We start from the raw sequence: 23,039 nt of genomic DNA on the forward strand, positions 1-23,039 counted from the left end.
ATGTGGCAAATGTCTCTATTGCAAATCAGAGTTTGAGACTTCTGACACCACAAGCCTTGGGTACAGTGGCAGCAGCTGCCAGTTACTAATGCGAGTAACAGCTCAGCAGTTAACTAATTGGATGGATAGTTTAAATTATTCGCAAGGTGCATCAAAAGGGGAAGATCAGCTGAACTGAGTGGGATTAAATATTGAGGTAAATGAGTTAGTTGAGGGAACAATGGGATTGGACAGGTTAGAATCCTACACTGCAGAAGAGCTGAGGTATTTTTGCCCAAGGGTCACAAAAGAGGTAGGGAAAATACACCAGAAATTAGTGGAAGAGGCAGAGAAGCATGACATTGATCTTAAGACAACAAAGCATTTGAGACAAAGGTACAGATTAGATTTTGAGGCAAAAGATTTTAAAACATGAGATCAGCTGGAATGAAGGCGCATTTTAGGGACTTGTTGCAGAGTGCGCAAATTTGGGGAGCATTAGAGAAGTGGGAAGGCAGATGGGCAAGGAAGAAAGAAAACGAAAAAGAGATTCTCAAAAAGAAACGGAAGGAGCAGAGAAAGGGGAATCAGTTAAAATGGTTCCAATGAGAGAGATTCCAAGGGGTCAGTTTGTTCACGTCCCATGGCACAGAAGTGACATATTGGGGCTCATTCTGAGCCCGGCGGGCGGCGGGAGCCGCCAAATGACCGCACCGCGGTCAAAAGACCGCGGCTGCCATTCAGACATTTCCTCTGGGCCGGCGGGCGCTCTCCAAAAGAGCGCCCGCCGGCCCAGAGGAAATGCCCCTGCAACGAGGACGCCGGCTCAGAATTGAGCCGGTGTAGTTGCAGGGGTGCGACGGGTGCAGTTTGCACCCGTCGCGTATTTCAGTGTCTGCATTGCAGACACTGAAATACACAGTGGGGCCCTCTTACGGGGGCCCCTGCAGTGCCCATGCCATTGGCATGGGCACTGCAGGGGCCCCCAGGGGCCCCGCGGCACCCCCTACCGCCATCCTGTTCCTGGCGGGCGAACCGCCAGGAACAGGATGGCGGTAGGGGGTGTCAGAATCCCCCATGGCGGCGCAGCAAGCTGCGCCGCCATGGGGGATTCCAAGGGCAGCGGAAAACCGGCGGGAGACCGCCGGTTGTCCTTGTCTGACCGCGGCCGAACCGCCACGGTCAGAATGCCCTGCGGGGCACCGCCGGTCTGTCGGCGGTGCTCCCGCCGACCCTGGCCCCGGCGGTCTGAGACCGCCGGGGTCAGAATGACCCCCATTGTCTTTTACAAATGATTATACCAGACTGAGGGAGAAGCCAGTTGAATGGTATCAACAGACTTAGAGGTTCGTGAAACTCTCTAAGTGTTTGTGGGAAGACTTGAATACCTTATTCGAGATAGTTGTGCCAGCCGACTTATGGGTTGAATGTAAGAGGGCAGTAGACTGGCCAACGAGTGAACCCGAAAGGAACAAGATTATGGGCGCACCATCACCAGAGGTAATGAAGAATTATTATAAGGTGATTGAATTTCTCAAGACTAGGGTTTCTCCTAAAAACATTGATTAGCAGAGGATTGACAGAACAGTTCAGGGAACTAAAGAGTCAATACACACTTATTATGAAAGGTTGTTGAAGGCTTTCAAGGAGCACAGTGGCAAGGAAGCGGTTGAACCAAAAGACATGTTGCATTTTGTGTTTAGATTTGTTGAAGGGTTGAGACCTGAAGTAGAGCAGATGATTAAGAATCATTTGATTTGCTGGCAGGCAAAACCGATCGATGAGGTGTTGAAATATGCTAAATATTGTAGTGATGAGACTCAATTGAAACAAAAGAAGTTGAAAGAAAAAGCAATGGTGATGCAGATTAAAGCAGCACAATCAGGAGCACAAGGAGGTTTAGTGCCACCGATGCTGCAGCAACAGTGAGTTGTCATGTTTCAACCACAAGTGAGAGGTAGAGGACGTGGTATGGATATGATGCGTGGTCCGGATCTAAGCACTGTGGTTGTTCAGAATGAAATTCAGAGCATGAAAAGGATGATGCCATGTCATTTGTGTGGAAACGTGGGACACTGGAAGCGGGAGTGCCCGTTGATGGTGCAGGAAGGAATGGTTCAGCAAGGCGATGTTGGTGCAGCTCAAACTGTAAGGGTCCCAAGAATGAGGGGCATAGTACTGAATGCTCAAAATCAAGGTCAAAATTTCTTGCCTGTACAACAGTTGCAAGTGCTTCGAGCACGATTTACTTCCTTAGCATCAGTACAGCAGCAGGTTTCTATGGTGCCTAGACAGCAAATGCACATACCCCAAGCACCGATGGAGCAGCAACAAGTTATTCTTACTCAACAGGTCACAGGTCAAAGACCAGACAATAGTAACAATACAGTACACCAATTCCCATCTCACAGTGAGGATGAAATAAATGATGAATGGATGAGTGACAGTTTGGATGAAGGTGCTTACTTTCTTACTGCGTCCCGAGAGGTAGATCATATAGGGCCTTTTGTGAAGGGAAAAGTAATGGGACATAAGGTCTCATTTTTAGTTGACACTGGAGCTACGCACTCCACAGTGAGGAGTGTGGAAGTACCGAATTTACCCCTTTCTGGCAGGACAGTTCAAGTCGTGGGAGTGGAGAATAGGCAGTTAATGAACCCTATCATAGAACCATTGCAAACTGAAATTGGAAATTATTTGGGACTGCATAGATTTGTGGTGTGTGACTCAAGTCCTGTGTCTTTGTAAGGCAGAGATTGATTGTGCAAAACCAAATATTCCATAAATTGCACAGATGCAGGGATAGAAGTCCAGACAAATAGTGATGATGAGGAGGAACAGGTGTCAGCCATGGTACTTAATAATGCTTATGAAGAAAACCCATTGATTGACATTTTTCTGATGTACACTATAAAGGAGTTGCATGCAGACCTGCAGGGAACAGTAAAGGAGAAGTTTTGGGATTTGACAGGAAAGGAAGTTGGACTGATTAAATGAGTGGAACCTCACTTTGAAGCCGAATGTTGAATTCCCGAAACTTCCACAGTATAACATGGCACAAGATGTGATGATGAAGGTGGAGCAGATTATTGGAGATTTTGTGAAACAGGGAGTTCTAAAGGAAGTGTTGAGCAGCCCATGTAATTCACCGATAATGGGATTGAAAAAGCCATGTGGGAAGGTACAGGTGTGCAGGACTTGCGAAAAGTGAACAACATGGTGGTTAAGTGGTGTCTGATTGTACTCAATCCAGCAGTGATACTGTTTCAGATTCCTTGTGAGGCAGAGTGGTTCATGGTGGTTGACTTGTCACAAGCTTTCTTTTCGGTACCACTTAATGAGGATAGTCAGTCTCTTTTCAGTTTCAAATTCCTAGATAAAGTCTATAGCTGGTGCAGGCTTCCACAAGGGTATACGGAGTCACCATCTTTGTTCAGTCAGATTCTGAAGAAGAATTTGGAATCATTGGAATTACCCTGCCAATTGACTCTTGTGCAGTACATTAATGATTTATTGATTGCATCCAGAACAAGGGACGAGTGTAAGCAGAACTCGATTGCCCTGTTAAATCATTTGGGAGAGTTCGGACACAAGGTCTCACCTGCGAAATTGCAGTATTACCAGAAGTCTGTCAAATACTTGGGCCATCAGATTGAGAAAGGGTTGAGAAGAATTTCCCGAGAAAGGATTACAATGATTTTGCAGAGAAATCCCCGGACTTCCCAGAAAGATGTGTGCATGTTTCTGGGAATGGTAGGGTACCCGTAGAAAATGGATTCCAAATTTTTCTGAGATAGCAAAACCCCTACAGCAGTTGACACACAAAGGAGTTACCGATCCCATTAGCCTATATGAGGATCAGATGAGGGCTTTCACCGAATTGAGAGAGAGTTTGTGCAGAGCTCCGGCATTGGGAATGCCTGATTACACAAAGCCTTTCACATTGTTTTGTCATGAACGTGATGCTTGTTCTTTGTCTGTCTTGGCACAGGTCCATGGAGGTGCTTATCGCCCAGTAGCTTATTTTTCAGCTCCCTTGGACTCTGTTGCAGCAGCTTTACCAGGTTGTCTGTGAGCAGAAGACGCAGTTGGTCAACGTCTTTCCCAATGTGAAGGGGTGGTCATGGGATACCCAGTGACGGTAATGGTACCACATTCTGTTGAGATTTTACTGACAAGAATGAAAACACAACATTTGACAGGGGCCAGACTGACAAGGTGTGAGACAAGCATATTGGGAGCGCCAAATGTAACTTTGAAAAGATGTACAGTGTTGAATCCAGCAACGTTATTACAAAGTGATACTGTTGAAATTGAGAAGGAGGAGGATATAGAACATGATTGTCTTGAAGTGACTGAATTATGTACAGAGCCTAGACCTGATATTAGAGATACTCGATTAGAAGAAAATGACCAAATTGTTTTAGTTGATGGTTCATGCCTTAGAGATGGGACGGGCACTTTGAGAGCAGGATACGCTGTATGTACTATTACAGGAACCCTAGAAGCATCTTGGCTTCCTGGTGTATATTCAGCACAAGTAGCAGAACTGGTGCCTCTTACTACAGCTTGTTTTGTTTCCTCCAGGCTGCGAGTGACAATATATACTGATAGTAAGTACGGATTTGGAATTGTTCATGATTTTGGTCAATTGTGGCCGCAAAGGGGGTTCATTACCTCAAGGGGAACCCCAGTAAGAAATGGTGACAGGATAAAAGAATTACTGTATGCAATTCAATTACCTGAAGAGATTGCTGAGGTGAAATGTACTGCACATCAAAAAACGCCAGATTACATTTCCTTGGGAAATGGGTGTGCAGATTAGGTTGCAAGGTTCTGTGCCCTGAACTGTATATCATTTGAAGACAAGTGGGAATTGATGCCAGAAGAAGAGACCAGTTGTACAAGTTTTACATTAAAAATAATTGATACTCTGGAAGAATTAAAAACATTGCAGGAGAATGCAGACAAGGAAGAGAAAAAGCTGTCGGCAAAACTAAAGTGTGTACAGAGACCAGATGAGATCTGGGTATCTGAGGAGGGTCAGATGGTACTGCCAAATTGTCTGCTGACTCAGATGGCTCGGTATTACCATGGTCAGGCACACATTTGAAGGGATGCCATGACTAGGCTGTTCAAGGTTGATTGGTTCAATCCATAATTTAGGCAAGCGGCTGAACCAGTATGTCACAGATGTGTGATCTGTCAGCAACTAAACGTGGGAAAAAGGACAGTGGTAAATCTGAGCCACATTGGAAGAGCAGGAGGACCATTCAGCAGAATGCAAATGGATTATATTGAGATGTCTGCATGTGATGGATTGAAGTATGTGTTGGTGATTGTGTGTGTTCAGCCATTGGATTGAAGCATACCCCACATGCAGAAATGATAGTCTTACAGTTGCAGTTGCTACTTAGAGAACTGATACCAAGGTTCGGATTTCCAATCTCTTTAGAATCAGATAGAGGAACACACTTCAATAACGAAGTGATGATTCAGCTCTGATGTGCAGCACTAAACATTGAACAGGGGCTTCACTGCAGCTATCGTCCAGAGGCGTCAGGATTTATAGAGCAAATTAATGGTACCCTGAAATCAAGAATTGCCAAAATGTGCACTGCCACAAATCTGAAATGGCCGGATGCACTGCCTTTAGTGTTGATGTCAATGAGAAATATACCTGACAGGAAAACAGGGTTGTCCCCACATGAGATTCTTATGGGAAGAGCAATGAGATTGCCAGCAATACCAGCCAATGCTCTTGTCAATATTACAGATGATATGGTGTTGGACTACTACAAGGGTCTAGCTGATGTGGTTCTATCTTTTTCTCAGCAGGTACAAGCCGTTAACCTGCCACCAATCCATGACCCAGGCCACAATCTAAGAGCAGCAGATTGGGTCAGGATCAAAAAGCATGTGCAAAAGACTTGCCTAGAGCCACGTTGGAGAGGTCCATACCAAGTGGTGCTGACAACTACAACAGCTGTGAAGTATTCAGGTTTGCCTAACTGGATACATGCGAGCCATACAAAAAAAGTGGTGAGTCCTCAGGATCTTGAAGAAGTGTTGTTGAGAACACCAGCAGCAGCCAAGCAAATAGTTCTACCTGAACCAGGACCGGAGCAGGAAGAGCCGGAAGTAGATCCAGAATTGGCGGAAGAAGGATCGTTCACACCTGTAAGAGACAATGGTGTGGCAATCCAGGAGGCAGAATGAGAAATCAACCCAACTGAATTAACAAGAGATCCATGCACAGGAGAGGTTCTCACAAAAACAAAGAGTGCTGAACTGCGAAGAGTCCAAGTGCCAGAGCCTGAGAGGGAAAGAGTTGAGACAGGTCAAAGCCAAAGTGATCTGACTCCTCCTGAACCCGTTGCAGGTCCATCAAGAGAAGGCACTACAGATGAGGTGAAGGAGAAGTGTCTGATCTTGAAGAGATTGTTGACAGAAGGGGCAAGAAAAGGAGATCACTGGCCTGAGTCTCAAATAGGCAAGAAAAAGAACTTGGTTATAAATGAGACAATAGAGGAAGAAGTAGACACCACAAAGAAAGACAAATTGAGTGATGGAGAACTGACAGGAGAAAGAAAGTTGAAAAGAAATAGAGTAGCAAGTCGAAGATACGCAGGACCAGAGTTGGCATATGCCGCAACAAGTGATTGGCAAAATGAGTTTATGTCTTTTTGTTTCGACAGGGAAGTCCTGAATCAGTATTTTGATGCAATCTGAAGGAGAAAATAAGTAGACTGAGTCATTGAGCAAAAGAAAAAGGAACTGGGATTATTGATTTACCGGAAAAGACATTGATAGCCTGATATGACACTTAGAATCCCGGAGATGACCAGCTGCTAACCGATTTTGACAAGGGAAGAAAAGGGGTCTTGTTGTGTGAAGCTGAAGAGAGAAAAAGAAGTATAATTTTTTATTTTATGTGTTGCATATTAATTAAGAGTTAAATTCTGCTTTCTGATTCTTTGCAGATCATGGCTAGACTAGATAGTAGCATCAGTCACATTAGGTATTGTAGATATTTAAGTGTAGGAATGGCGATTGTGTGTGGTATATTGTTTATAATTATGATTGTGGGAATTGCAATTCATGAAGTGAGAGAGGCTAAAGTTACATCTGTACTCAAGACTACTACACTAACAGCTATAGAGAGCTTTAGGTTGGATGAGCAATATTTGCATGATTATACTAACGCAAAGGAAGAGCTGTCTTCTGATGTATTTTATCGTCTAATGAGTGAGTATGTGGAAACAATGGATGCGAAGGATTGTCTTGTGTGTACGCAAATACCTTCCTCTGTGGAATAAGGAGTCACTTATCATAGTCTACCTCTGACTTACGGTATAACTTGTAGCTTGCTGCTAACTCAATTCTATAACCAGAAGCATATATATAGTATTTTTACTAAAATTATGATATGGTATTTTCGTTTGTTCCTATGATTACATATTTGAGTAACATAGCTAAGGATCATGATATAGTATTAGTTAGAGGATTTTTGTAGCCTACACTGACCTTTGGCATGGCTTATGCGCATCGTAACAATTTAACTTGCTTACTAATACCTATGGAAAAGAGCTTAATTGGACATACTGACGACAGGAGAAAAGCACTAAAAGAGAAACTAGAGAAAGGGTTAGAAAGAGAACTTATAAGGATGATTATGCTTACACTGCTATTAAAACACAAGGGAAATTAACCTTAGATGCTTTGCATGTAGGGAAACTTTGTATATATAGGCCAAAATCACGCACTGACACTTTATTTGTGGGAACGAGTGAATGTAGGCATGTGTTTTTGTTTCAGAGTAAGTGGACATTTATGCTGAATGGTGCAGACCCTGTGATTCCTGGAATTTATTATATTTGTGGACTTAATGCTTATTACCATCTTCATAGAGGATGGTATGGGACATGTTACCTGGGAATAGTTTTCCCTAAGATTTATCAAATAGAACATTTAAAGAAGATACTGAAAATGACTGAGTTACACCAGATGAGACAAAGGAGAGAGACAACCTCTGCAATAGTAGGGGATATTTTTGGAGCAGTAATTCCTTCTGTAGGAGTTATATTGAATGCAAATAAGATACAAAAATTATCAACCATAGTAGATAATATGTTAACCAATTTTACAGGAGCTATACTTTTACGAAGCACTGAATTAGCTGCGGATAGAGCTATGACGCTTCAAAATAGGCTTGCTTTAGGCATAATATTGGAGGACAGAGGAGTCTGCAAAATGATTAATGCAAGGAACTGTTGTTCATATATACCTGAAAATGAAAAAGATAAAGGATTTGCTTACTAATTTAACTAATTCAAGTAAGGATTTAAAAGAACTGAAAGAACCAGAAGTTTGAGAGAAGGTTGGAAATGGATGTGTTACTGTGGGAAATTGGTTTAGTCAAATTTGGGGTGGGATACTATGGAAAATCATCCAAGGAAAATTAATTGTGATCATTGCTATACTATGGTTTATGGAGGTCATGTAAATTATGGCAGAAAATTAAATTAAAGGGGGCTAAAAATGATCAGAGGAGGGAAGAACAACCCAGAAGAAGAATTAATAGGGAAAATGTAAGAAGAAGAGATCAAAATGTAGCTGAAAGTAATTTGTAAGATCATTGGCAAGGGAAAGGTGTGATGACATATTTAGTCATCAGAGGAGGGACTGTTAGAGCAGATATGCTAATATGAGACTATTCTAATTATTTGCGTATACATGCTAATGAGAAATATTAGTAAAAGAAACTAATAATTGAAAATAACGTGTAATGAGTAAAATGTGCCCACGGGGAGTGGTCACCATGAGTGCTAACAATGCTAAAAAAGTGTGAAATATAAAAACCAATGTATTAATATGTCATATTTCATTGTATAATCTATGTTTTATGATTCTTCATATTCTTAACTTAGCCGAACTAGAGGCCTGGTCGGTGCTGGGCCTTGCTTGCTTAAACATGGAGACGGGATGAGCTACCAAGGACTGGAACTGGAAAAAAGGACCTTGAACTGCACAGAGTTCAGATGAGCTCTGCTAGAATTTTCTGCAATGTACCCACGGACAGGAGACGATCAGAACAAATTGATACAATTATGTGTAGAGTAGGCTAAATGTACCTTCCCAGGACTTGAACAATGGAAGCACTGACTAAAAGATTGTGGGCAGCAATTTTGTTATCTGAAGAGCCGGATGATGTTCTCATCGACAGAAGAACCAATCATATTAATAGAACTTGATGCTTGAACCGACACAAACAAGTGGTAAACAAAAACTTTACATTAGAATCATAACCCCTGATGAGGTTGACCGATTAGCAATTTGTGGGATGGACTGAGAGACCCTAATAAAAAGTCATGACAAGAGGGGAGAGAACAGAGGAGCGGAAAGACGGAGTTGATGACATCAGGAAACGCTGTCTGAAGTGCTGATAATTGGGCTTACTTTCTGTGAGCCTGATACTTGCTGATGACTGATGACCTGGAGACGAAGACTGACTTGTTGCTGATCTATCTTGGACAGGTAGCCATAATAATGTGACCGACTAACGTGTGCTTTTTCTTCTAGGTACCAACTGCGCTGTTTAAAATCTCTTTTTTTCTCTCTTTAGATAGATTTTTTCCAAATTAATGATTTTTGTCTAAATTGTTTTTTGCATGAAGACCCACATGCTGATGCTAATGGCGACAGTTGACTGACTGACTTGCATTGCTGAATTATTCAAATGCTAAAGAATTTGCTGGCTTATGTTGATGCTCGTTTTTGCATATAAATGAATCTTAAATAAATGTTGCTTATGATGCTAATAAAGATTTGATTAACAAATAACATGAATGAAGGTTTTGATTTAGAATTGTAGCTAATAGGGAATCAAAACAATTAACTTTTTCTTTAGAGCCATGGTATTTCTTATTAGATAAGGCTTTTTCTTGGTGTTTTATGTTGATTATGATGTATATTGATGATCCATTGATTACCGCTTAACTAGGATACTCCATGTGATCCAAAAGTTTCATCAACCTATACGCGTCCCATTGTAAGTTTACTTACTAAGGACTAGGCTCGCTATCATCCTCAACATAATCTCCTCGCAGAGAACACCAAACTCATCCTCTTGCTCACCGACGACCTCACCACCACCACTAAAACCAACTTCCACAGATGCATGACAAGCATAACTAACAGGTTGAAAGAAAACTGCCTGCAGCTAAACACCGACAAGACTGAAGTTCTGGTCTTCAGAAGTGCAGCAATACAGAATAGGACCCGCACCCACTGAACATACTAGAATCCTTGGAATCATCATTGACAACAGGATCACCATGGAATGACATATTAACACCATCTCCTCTGCCTGCTTCTTCACTCTGTGCATGATACATAAAATCTTCAAGTGGATACCCCTGCACAAGAGACACACCATGACACAGGCCCTCATCACCAGTCAACTAGACTACGGCAACAACCTCTACATAGGAAACACCTCGCAACTCCTTCAAAGACTTCAGACCACAAGGAACGCCACAGCCAGAATAATCCTCGACTTTACCTCATCACGCCACTCCTCAGGCAACTCCATTGGTTCCCCATGCAGAAGGGGTATGTATTCAAGCTCCTGACCCACACACACAAAGCTCTATACAACCTAGGACCCCCTACAATAACCACCACCTGAATTTCCACCAACTGACAAGAAGACTATGCTCCACCTCCCTATCACTTGGCCACACTCCACGCATCCATTGAAGCAGAAGTGGATGACATGCCTTCTCCCACATAGCAGCAAAAACCTAGAACAGCCTCACCATGCATCTCCTGACCATCACCTCTCATCTGGAATTTGGTAGAGCCATCAAGACCTGGCTATTCAAATGAGCTTGTGAGACCTGCAAGTGCCTTGATAACCTTGAGGGTGGTTAGTCATGCTTTTAAAGTCCTATTTGATTGATTGATTGAAATGACTGTGTACCAGGTAGCCCCTCAATGATGCTGACCTCTTGTATGTCACTAGTGGTTGTGCTGATATTAACTCCCCTATGATATTGTCTGCTTGTAATATTTGCCAATTCCTTTTAAGAATGTAATCTGAGGCGAGTTTGTGGAGAAACTAGTAGTCATCCTAACTTGGCTGCCTTCCTTCAAATCCTTCCTTCAGAATATTAGAAGTTGCTGCTGTGGTTCATTTTGCACCTTTTTTTTTTGGCTTTCTCGGGGACTGATGGAGAATATCCTTTTACTCGAAACCTCTTCAGTGCCTCAGTCTGTGCTATCATGTTGTCTCTTTTTGTTGAGCAGTTGCACTTTATGCACAGTAGCTCCCTATAATTTATGATGTTTTAAGGCTACGTGGATGGTGGCTTTTTGCATGTAGCATGGAGTTCCCTGCCGTGGGTTTTTGATACAGTGCAGGTTGCAACTGATTATCTTGAACAAACACTGTGAGGTCTACTAAAGTTACACTTGTGTTGCTGATGTGGCTGGTAACATGTAAGTTAAGGGAATTTCTATTCAGAAAGGTTATGTATTCCTCTACTGATTGTTGAGTACCCTTCCACAGAATGAATATGTTGGTATTCCGTGCCCAAAGAGCAAGGCTCGCAACCCGTGCTTCACATTCTTCTTCCTGGGCCAGGTGCTTCTTCCACCAGCCAGGAATCAATTTGCATAGCTGGGGTTGAAGCACATGCCATTTCCCTGCTTCTATATGTACAGCCGGCCTGCAAACATAAATATGTTGTGATTCAGACAAAATCAAATCAATTGCAAGATCATAGTATTATGTTCATAATACTTAAGGCTCTGCTTCCTAGAAAAAAATGTAACCCCTCTCAATCCTGCAGTATATGCAATGCAAGTGTGTAGACTCATTATGTCAAGAGTGATTTAATAGGACGTTCTCCTCCCATTGTATGCCGTCAATGAATCGCAAGAAATCTTTCATGTCTCTTACTTAGGAACTCAAATTTTAAACAAGAGGAAATAAAAAAAAGTCAACATATATAGATGCATTCTCTAGGAGACTGGATTTAGACGAAAGGATTGGATGACCTGGAGGTAGACTCAGGTGTTTATGCATATGCAGAATATGGTAGAATGTGGCGAATTGAGGATATTTGCACTTGAAAAACAAGCATTCTTTATGATCTGTTATGCTTTTGTACCTTCAATTCTCCAAAGATTAATAGACCAACTGGATGCTGTGTGTGTATTCCTTCTTCCCTGGGGCCATATCAATAAAAAGGTAAGGGGAGCTGTGGACCCCCTTTCCCAAGTCTCATTAGGCCCTAGAGACCCCATTCCTATGGCCATATATTTTTAAAAGGGGAGGCAGGAGCACATGTCCCTCCTCTCTGAGCCTCATCAGACCCAGGGGATCCCATCCCCCAGGGTCACACTGTTTTAAAGGGGAGGGAAGCTGGGTGGCCTCTCTTCCCAGAGCCTCATGAGGCCTTGGGGACTTTATCCTCCAGGGCCTTAAATAAATTAAAGAGGAGGGGTCCACAGGCCCTCCTACTGGTGCCACATTAGAACCTTGGGACCTCACTCTCCAGGGCCTTTTTCTTTTTTAATGGGTAGGGGGTCTGTGAGGCCTCCCTCCTCGAGCCTCTTTTAGTCCAAGGGACCCTATCTCCTAGGGCCCGCATTAATTAAAGGCGGGTGCCCCCATGCACCGGTGCCCCCCCAGGGCACCCATCATGCACAATGTTGGGAGCCATGGAGAGAGCCCCAGCCCAGAGCCCTGCTGCCCAAGCTGGCTCCCCTTATGCTGCCTATGGAACAGCTGACCTAACTATAATTGTATAACTGCACAGTACCGACTCTCACTGGAATATCACTTTAAAAAAACCAAAAGCTACAGGGACGTTATAGTTAGTCTCACATTTTACAGGTATCAAACCATAGGAATTAATCTGTTATAGTTACAGTTATCTCAAGTAACTATTACTTGTGCCTTAATGTAACTATAACTCGTGCAACGGCCATGCACAGCTTTTCCGTCAAGCATTTTACTGCAAATATTACATTGATATTATCAATGATGTTATCAAAGATGTCCTGAGTGCCGTAATTTGTGGGGTAATTAGCAGTGCATGGCGAGGGTGTGAGTTACAGTTACCGTAGGGCACGAGTTATAGTTACTTGAAATAACTGTAACTCTAACAGATGATTTTCTATGGTTTGGTACGTTTAAAATGTGAGCCTAACTATAACGTCCCTGTAACTTTTGTTTGTTTCAGTGAATTTCTATGGTCTTTTTAACATATGGTTATTTTCATTACTGTACGTTAATCCAACCACCTTCGACCAGGCCCTGAGGTCAACCCCCTATAAGCATCCAACCTTCTGTCGTGCACGGCATTTGGCCGTGGGCAGAGGGGGTTGCCTAACCCTGCGGCAAACCCCCCTAACTGCACATGGCCCTTTGGCTGTGCATGGTGGGAGTTGGCAGCGGCCTGTCTCTCTGGGTGTGAGAATAGGTGTGAGCGAGTGTATCTGGGGGGAAAATGGTTATCTGGGTGTGAGAGGGTGTGCATTAATGTCTTAGTAGGTGCATCAGTGTCTATGTAGGTCGGTCAGTGGGTGCATGAGTGTCTGAGTGGGTCTGTGAATGGGTGCATGAGGGTATGAGTGAGGCTCTGAGTGGGTGCGTGAGGCGCTCAGTGGGTCTGTGAGTGGGTGCGTAAGGGTCTGAGCGGAGAAAGATTGAAAAAGAGCAATTGAGAGAGAGAGAAAGGCATTGATAAATTATATACTTAGAATGAGATATTTCTGGACAAACTGAAAAGAAAAATGTATTTCTCAATTAAAAAGAGTGAGATCACCTTTCAGTATGAACCTCAAACTTTTGAAGTTTAAAAGAAATTAAAGAAGGAAAATGACTGCCGACACACCTGGAGTAGAACCTTCAACTTTCAGTGCCACACCAATGGTCCAAGACCTGAGGGGCACCTCTTGGGGAGGGTGGGTCAGGAACTCACTGAAGACAGGTCCAGGAGCTGTTGGGGAACCTTTTATGCCCCTGAGGCTCGGATCAGGAGGCCAGTAGACTGGCCCTTTGAGTCACTCTGGGTTCCTGGGTTCAAGATAGGTTTCAGTTCCAGTTCTTCCTTTCCAGGAAAAAGGACAGCAGGTCTGCAGAACAAGGTAGCACCTCCTTTAGATTAGCAGTCCAGCAGAGAGAAATTCCTTTAAGCAGCACAGCAGTCTTTCTTCCTGATAGAGTATCAGCAAGTCCAGAAATATACTCAAGTTGTGCTATCTGAGGTCCTTCTTTTATACATTGGTGTCCTGGTTCTAGAAGGGGGGAGAAGCTTCTAGTCGGTGTCTTTGAAGTACACAGAAACCACTACCTCCCCTACCCTGGCTCCAAGCATGCTGAAGTGATAATGCAGGGTCGTTAAGGCCTTTGTGTGGAGACAGGACACAGCCTATTCAGGTGTAAGTGAGGCTGGGCTCAACTCCTCTCTCCCATTCTGGCAGTGATGGGCCATCTAATCACACCTCAGCTTCCATTGTGTGTTGTTGTCTAAGAGGAATACACAAAAAAACAACTGCCAACTACACCCAGCCATGTGTCAAGAGACAAGCTGCAGGCACCAAATTTCAAAGGCAAAAAAATGCCAACATTCAATAAGTGGCATTTTCAGAATTGCAATTTTAAATCTGCCTTATCCATAAGTTAGCATTTCAATTAGGATTCCATAAACCGCAGACATGAACCAGTTATCTATTCCTATTTGGAAATTACACTTATAAAATGTAATAGGACACCTCCTATGTTCCTATTATCTATTGGAGAGATACGCCTTGCAGTAGTAAAAATCAGTTTTAAGAGTTTTTCACTACCATGACATGTAAAACTTAAAGGTGCATGTTCTACTTTTGAAATACATTGCACCCTGGCCTTTGGGCTGTCCAGGACCTACCTTAGAGGTGACTTATATGCATTAAGAAGGAAGGTGTGGGCCTGGCCATAGTTTTATTTTGTCCGGTCGAGTTGGCAGTTTAAACTGCACACACAGGCCTGAGACACGTTTAAAAGTCTACTTAAGTGGGAGGCATAATCTGTGCTGCAGACCCACTAGTAGTATTTAATTTATAGGCCCTGTGCACACTTATAGGCACTTTGCTAGGGACTTACAAGTAAATTAGGTATGTCAATTGAGTATAAGCAAATTCTTCAAAGGAGCGAGCACAAGCACCTTGTGCACATTGCAACTGTGCACCAGTGCTAAAGTCTTAAAGTCAACAACAATGAATTCAGCAATAAAGGAGAAAGGGAAAGAGGAAGGCATAAAGTTTGGGGGTGACCCTGCAGGGAAGACCATATGAACTCTCAACTTATCGGAAGTAAACATACTTTGAGTAAAGGAGATTCTACACATTAGGTACAGGACAAGTTCCCTAAATACTCACTATAAGGTTATAAGGTACACATAATTTATTTTCACATGTGTGTGCATGCATGTTATTAGACCTGCACTTTGCTGAGATTTCACGAAACAATAATTACACACTCAAAATAATAAGTGAATGTATTCACAATGCTAAACCTAATTGTGACTCACGATTATGGGGATTAATTTTATATGAAGTTTGTTGATTTAATAGGGTTGATCTGGGTGCATTTGGTAACATAATATGAGAGGTTTCCACATCTCAATTGAAGAGCACTTAATTGGCATGATGTGATTCTTTAGACTATCTAGTAAGTAATTTCATGAGGTTATTGATATGTGCAATCATCTTTCAGCCATACCAAGCCTTGAAAAAGTCGTTGGGTGATTGTCCCAGATGAAACACGTGTTGGCCAGGCTGTTTGTGAATTATATGAACTATCAAGTTGGAATAAAAAGACTCATCATATCAACTGGTCGTGTGCCTGATTTTTCTAATATATTGTAACATCCTTTGGCTGTTATCTTAGGGTTTTGGGTGGTTCCCTTTCAGAGCACTGTCTAATTTTTTTAAGTTAAATTTGTTACACATGTGTTTTATTACTACTAAAACAATATTGTGAGCTCCAATACCCAAATCAACCACTTCTCGCTTTAAGTAATAACTGTTGGTGTTCTAGGTCCAGGGTGCCATCCTGACCTACCACCGCCCGGGAGGCAGACCGGGAGACTCTCCGGCTACATCCCCTAAGAAGACCAGCCGATCCAGTCCAGCATCGACCCAGAGTCTAGTCCTCAGACCCACAGGGAAACTGCAGCAGGACACGGTCTCCCTGAAATTCTAGCCATTCCCACATGGCTTCTGGTGTAGTGATTAACTAAATACAGCCCTCGTGGATGACATTCTACTTCACGAGGTAGAGTAACACGTAGTGTAGCCCCATCACCCTCAATTTTTGTTTTAACTGTTTTGAATGTCTGTTGCAGCTTCTGCACCCGCTGAGTGTAATCAGGGAAGATCTAGATCACATGATTCTCAAAATTGGGGTTACCTGTTTGTCTGATCATTTACAGAATTGTGTCTCTATTACTATAGTTGAGAATTTTTGCAATCAGCTTTCTGGGTTGAGTTCCTCATGGTGGCGGCAGTGCCAGCACCCTATGAGCTCTCTCATCCACAAAGAACTGCAACAGTTTTGCAGTAGGTATCATTGACGTAATCGATTTTTCCAAAAATAACTCTGGTGCTTGGCCCTCCCCCCACCCCTCTGGGAAGCCAGAAAATTGAAGATTGCAGTGCCTCAAGCACCCCTCTGCATTCTCCACCCTGATCTCCAGGGCACTGGTCAGTGTCGAGAGATCAGTCAACTGCGTTTTAAAGACAGTCACTTCCTCTTGCAATTTGGTTATGGTCTGCTCAGTGGCCAAGGGAATCCCACTACCTTCCTAGGTCTACCATCAGCATTCCAACATCATGAAAGACCTCTTCAATAGTGGCCTGTACATTTGCACTCAACTGTTCAATTGCAGCAAGTATTTGTGCATTTGGGCCTCCTGCACCCACCCCCCAGACCTCTTGTTGCCCCAAGGGCTGTAAACTGATTTTTGTGGTCTGTTGAGTGACCTTGTAATGGTCCATCTTTCCTCATTGTGCCCCCCGACCAGAGAGGGCCTCAATCCTATTTCACGGCACTGCCATGCACTAGTGGGCCTCCTTCCAGCACTGCAGTTCCAAATCCGGGTCCCCCATGTTGCGGGGGATCCCCACTGCAACCAAGGCAAAGGCTGGAGTGGGAATCTAGTAATGCCAAGGACTGTCTTGTTAGGGCTGCAACCATCCTGCCACCATCCAGTTCATGCTGCTTCACTGGGCCCTGCGCCAGGCTCCTTGCATCTCATGTCACAGCTTCCAGTCCACTAGTAACCCCACTGGGCTGATTTCCGGTCTCTTCCTCCCGGTGCGGCTCCATAGCTCCCCACTCACCGCCTCCTCTGGCTGGGCCTGGCAGCAGGCTCTGGCACTACTCTGAGTTGAGAAGGCTGCCTTGGCATCTCAGGGCCTTGTGTGGTCTCGCCAGCCAGGCATCCCCTCACTGGATTCTCCTGCTGGCTAACACCAACCACAGTACTCCATGGACCGATCTTCCACCTCCTTGTTGAACTGAGGGCATTGCTGCAATCACCAGTACTTCACTGCGTCTCCTGCACAACGCCAGGCTGTTGCAGGCCTTTCTCGCCTCTGGCCAACCCCAGGCGCAACAAGTCCAATGACAGGTCGCTCCCAGGTCTGCAGATTACGGACCACCCCAACGCTGCCAGCTTCCTCAGCTAGCACGTCATCATTGGAGGCAGCGCAGGTGGGTTTACATACAGCAGGCTGGAAGGATTATCAAGAAGGGAGACAGACCAGGACGGGAGCTGGTGAAAATTACATCCTGTTGGCCATCTTACAAGGCCACGCCACCTAAGACAGTCCATTTAAAGATTCACAGAAGGACATCCTTCTTTTATCTCCTACCTTGGCATCTTGGGAAGGTGGCTATCACCACTTCTTTCCTCCTGTGCAAAGGTCTGTGAAGTTGAGCAAAGGGGAATCCAGCCTGTTTGCAGCTATGTCCTGGAAAGAATAGGCAGGTTTTGTGCCTGTGGATGAAAAACTGAATACAATCAATTTATACACAGTAACGTTAACACATGTCCTGAAAAAAACAATTAAGGAGTTCTCAGTGTGCATACTCAAAATACCAACAGTGTCTAGCAGAAAATAAACATGGGAACCATGCGAAAATGCAGATTTTCTACAATATATCAAGGATATAATTTGAGAAGTCAATAATGATATATTTTGAGCTGTCTTCAGCTATATCTTGGGTGAGCAAAGTGGGGGCATTTTTTGTGATTTTCAAGTTTCAGATTTTGTAAAATACATCTTATTGTTTTCTGAGCAAAATAAATGATAACTTGCATTCAAAGTTTTCCCAGTGATTTGTCTTGACGCCTACTGAAATGTCATTCAGGAAAACATCGGTGACCTATGGGGCATGAGTTATGGCATGCAAATTTCAAAGAAGAAGAACGAAGGAAATCATAAATTATCCTTAACAACGTGTTTTTTTCATGATTTTTGTTTTCAAGCTACACTCTATCCAAAACACATTTTTATTTTTTTCAGCACTGTGTGGCTAAATATATTGATCAAAGGTAAAACACATTAACATTTTCATGGCAATTTTTACTTCCTTGCACAGCAAAAATTAGTGGGCAGATTTAAACCCCATCTGACGAAAAGGAAGTGCTTGGCATTGCAACTAAGAGGAAGGAAGCATTCGATACATTTTCAAATCATTTCTGGTCTAATGTAAGCATATAAAGCGTGTTTCTAAAGCTGAGAGGGAAAATTAATGGCAACAGTTTAACGGAGTGATCTGCCTGAGGACAACATTTGATTGAGAGTACAACGACATAAAAATGATCACACATTGTGTTGTGAATTTGAGAAGGAGGTAGTCATGCCTCAGTAACTTGCTGCGCCACAACCTGCATGGTTCAGCAAAGCAAATCATTGTGGGCAGTTACAAAGTTCGAGTCCTAACTCAGACAGCTCTGGATCCTCTTCACGAAGAAATATTTCTTAGGGCTGGGAGGGGCATGGTGAGCACATCCAATCCGCAAAAGAACCAGGGCGTATGGCAAAGGATGAAATTTACTTTTTAACAAATCGCCACTAAAAAATAGAATGCAATGTGGAGTTCGAAAAGCGTTACTCCTGTTTCACAATACTCACAAAAATAAATGCACAGTTTTCTACACACTCTGAAAAGATGCTCCCACGTCGTTTTCTATGTTGCCAACGTATACGTTTATTTAAGCTTCAATATTACAACCAACCCTGGCAGTTCTCTAGTCTCAACTGACACTAGGCCGCCTCAACATTCTAGCTTCTTCCCCACATCACTAGGTAACAACATGACAATACATTCCATTATCCAACACTAAAATACGTATAAATAAATATATTCTAACCTTGTCCATAAATAGCATACTTTTGCACTAAATAACAACCTGCAAAACCCATTTATAACAAAATTAATATCACCTTATCTAATGTATAAAAAAAAACATCCCTACGTCACATAGTCCTTTAAATACACAGGTCTCTTCACCAATCTCCTTCCCCTACATACCTCTTTGTTCACCTCACTCCACTTGCCATCACCCCTCATACCCTTCCACTTTCGCAACTCTGCTTCATTACACTTCGTTATTTCGCTCACATTCCATCTCTTGCCATCCTTCAGCTCCACACTATATTCTTTTACATTCACCACTTGCCTAGGCATTGACCACTTAGATACACCTTTTTTTTATTCCACACCCTAGTTCTCACCCAATCACCAATCTTTAACTTCCCAACTTCTTCCACCTCTCTTTATTTCTTCTGTCATACGCTTCTTGACCTTCCCTTACTCGCTTCAACACTTCCTCCTCATTCACCTTCTCTCTTCCTGCTTTGCCCATCCATCCAGGTACAGCCTTGGTACACGGCTTTCTACCCTTCAACAATACAAATGGGGTCTCCAACGTGAGAGAATGTGGAGTAGTGCGATAATTCCACAAAAGATTCTTTATTTCCTTTTTCCAGTTCAGACCATTCTGCACCGACAATTGTATATTTTCACTTATCACTCTGTTGAACCTCTCTACTAGTCCATTTTCCCTAGGATGGGCTACAGCAGTTCTAATGTGTCTTACCCCACATCTTTTCATATAATCGCCAAACTCCTCAGATGTAAATTGTGGACCATTGTCCGTTACTACCGCCTCAGGATAACCTTCTCTTCTCCATACCTCTTCGCAAAATTCAATCATAGCACTTGACCTGACATCTCTCATTACACTCACTTCAGGCAATTTGGAATGATAATCTATCATTACTACGACAAAAACTTTGTCAATAGTGTCCAATAAAAAAGGACCACATATGTCCATCCCTACCTTCTGCCAAGGTTTATCTGGAAACAGGAATGGAATAACCGGTGTCTTCACCCCCACATGGGATTTATCGCTACATGCACACTCCACACAGTTCCTTACAAACCTTTCCACATCACGGTCCATCCCCGGCCACCAAAAATCTTCTCTCACCTTCCTCTTCATTCCCGACATACCTCCATCACCCTCATGTAACACTTCCAATGACCTCCCTCTCAATTTATAAGGAACAACCAACCTGTCACCATGTCTCAACAAACCATCTTGATTGGACAATTCCGACCATGCATTCTTGAAATTTGTCACCTGACTCACACGCTCTCCCAATTTGGACCAATGCATTCCCACATATTTCTTCAGCAATTGTAATTCCTCATCTCCATCCACTGACTCCCGCTAAAGTTCCTCACTAATTGCATCGGTCCCTACATCCTGGACACTTGCAACCATCCACTCTTCTTCCTCCTCATCTGCTTGATTCTCAATTGGCAGTCTAGATAGGCAATCTGCATTCACGTTCTTTACTCCTGGTACATATCTTATAACAAAATCATACTCCTGTAAACTATACATCCACTTTGCTATTCTAGAAGATGCTCGATTTGCACCCTTTGTTGTAAACATATTGATTAATGGTTTATGGTCTGTTCGCAGTTCAAACTTCCTTCCCCAGACATAGTTTTTAAAGTACTTGACACCCCACCAACAAGCAAGAGGCTCTTTCTCGATGGTGGAATATGTTGCTTCTGCTCCCTTCAATGTTCTAGAAGCAAACGCTATCACACGTTCCTTCCCTTTGCATGACTGCATTAGCACTGCTCCAAGGCCATGCATACTCGCATCGGTAGACAAATGGTATAATCTTCTGCTGCAAAAGGTTTTAGTTCCACCGCATCAATAATGCATTGTTTCAAGGTAACATACGCTTGCTGGCACTCCTTAGACCATTCGAATTTTTGATTCTTTTTCATTATAGAGTGCAACGGTTGGGCCACCTCAGCAAAATTCTTCACAAATTTTGCGTAATATTCTGCTAGACCCAAAAACGATCTTAGTTGGTCTTTATTCGAAGGAATAGGTGCTTTTTCAATTGCTTCCAGTAAGTTCCTTTTCAACTTTATACCTTCCCCTGATACTGTATGGCCCAAATATTCAACAGTTTTGCATTCAAATTTACACTTTTTCATTTCCACAGTCAGTCCAGCTTTCTCTAATATGGAACATACCTTCCTCATTAACATATCATGTTCCCTTACGTCTTTTGCCCATATTAACACATCATCCTGGAAGAATTTTACATTTTTGACCTCACCCAACAAACCTTTCATGGCTTTGGAACACTGCCGAAGCAGATGCCAAACCAAAAGGCATGCGTAAATTCCTAAACGCTCCTTACGGAGTTATAAAAGATGTTAGATGTTTTGAATCAGGGTGCAACATGACCTGGTGGTATGCATTTGACAAATCAATGGTAGACAAAATCTCACCACATTGAATACTTGCCAACAGCTCGTTTATATTTGGTATCGGATGTCTATCTATCCAGATGTTCTCATTTAAATCCCTCAAATCCACACACATGCAAATTTCTCCATTAGGTTTGCGTGCCAAAACCACTGGACTTAGCCATTCCGAGGACTCTACTTCCTCTATCACCCCCATCTCCAACAATCTTCTCAGCTCACTTTTCAAGGCTTCTTTCAGCACAACTGGAACGCTCCTCACCTTGTGTACCTTAGGTACAGCTCCTTCCTTCAAAATGATTTTATGCTGGAATCCTTTCAAGCACCCCAATTTCTCGTTAAATAACTTCGGAAATTCTAATTTCCACCTAACTGACTTCTTGTCCTCACCCTCCACAACCAACACTTGTTCTTCCGTGTTAGGGTTCAGTATAATTCCTAAAGTTCTCTGTTCACTCCAACCTAATAAACATCTTCCACTCTCCACCACATAAATATCACTGGAGATTTTTTTTTGTTTGAACTCAGTTTCTCCTCTGAAACAACCTAATACAGGTATTCTACTTCCTCCATAACCAGATTTACTTTGGGTTTAAGTAATTGCACCTCACCCAATTTCGCCCATGTCTCTTTATCAACCAAAGTATGCGGGGAACACGAATCCGCCCACATCCTCACTGGTCTTCCATTTAATTTCACCACACATTTTGGCGGTTTATAATCATCGTTCCCTATCATCCACACATCACTAAATTCAGACGAGTCAGATGTACTTTCCGATATTATATCTTGCAGCATTAGTACCTCTACTTGTTCACAACACTCATCAACTTCCAAGGAACTTTCCTTACCTAAATAGTTCACATTTTTCTTGTTTCCCACTTTCTTCCGGGTACAAACTTTAGAAAAATGTCCTATTCTATTACATTTGAAACATTTACTGTTCTTAGCTGGGCAATTCATCGAGAATGCTAAATGTTTTACACTACCACACCTATAAAAAAAAATTTCAACCCTCAACTTATCACCTTCACCCTTAATCTTATCCACTTCCTGGACAGGCATATAATTTTCATCCACACCATTATTTCTTCCTAATTCCTTGATATATTTGGATGTTGCTTCAATGCGCCTTGCTGCTGACAAAGCTTCATCTAGCGATGGGTCCCTGAGTGATAACAATTTTTCTTGT

Source organism: Pleurodeles waltl, chromosome 6, assembly GCF_031143425.1.
Source record: "Pleurodeles waltl isolate 20211129_DDA chromosome 6, aPleWal1.hap1.20221129, whole genome shotgun sequence".
Lineage (NCBI taxonomy): Eukaryota > Metazoa > Chordata > Amphibia > Caudata > Salamandridae > Pleurodeles > Pleurodeles waltl.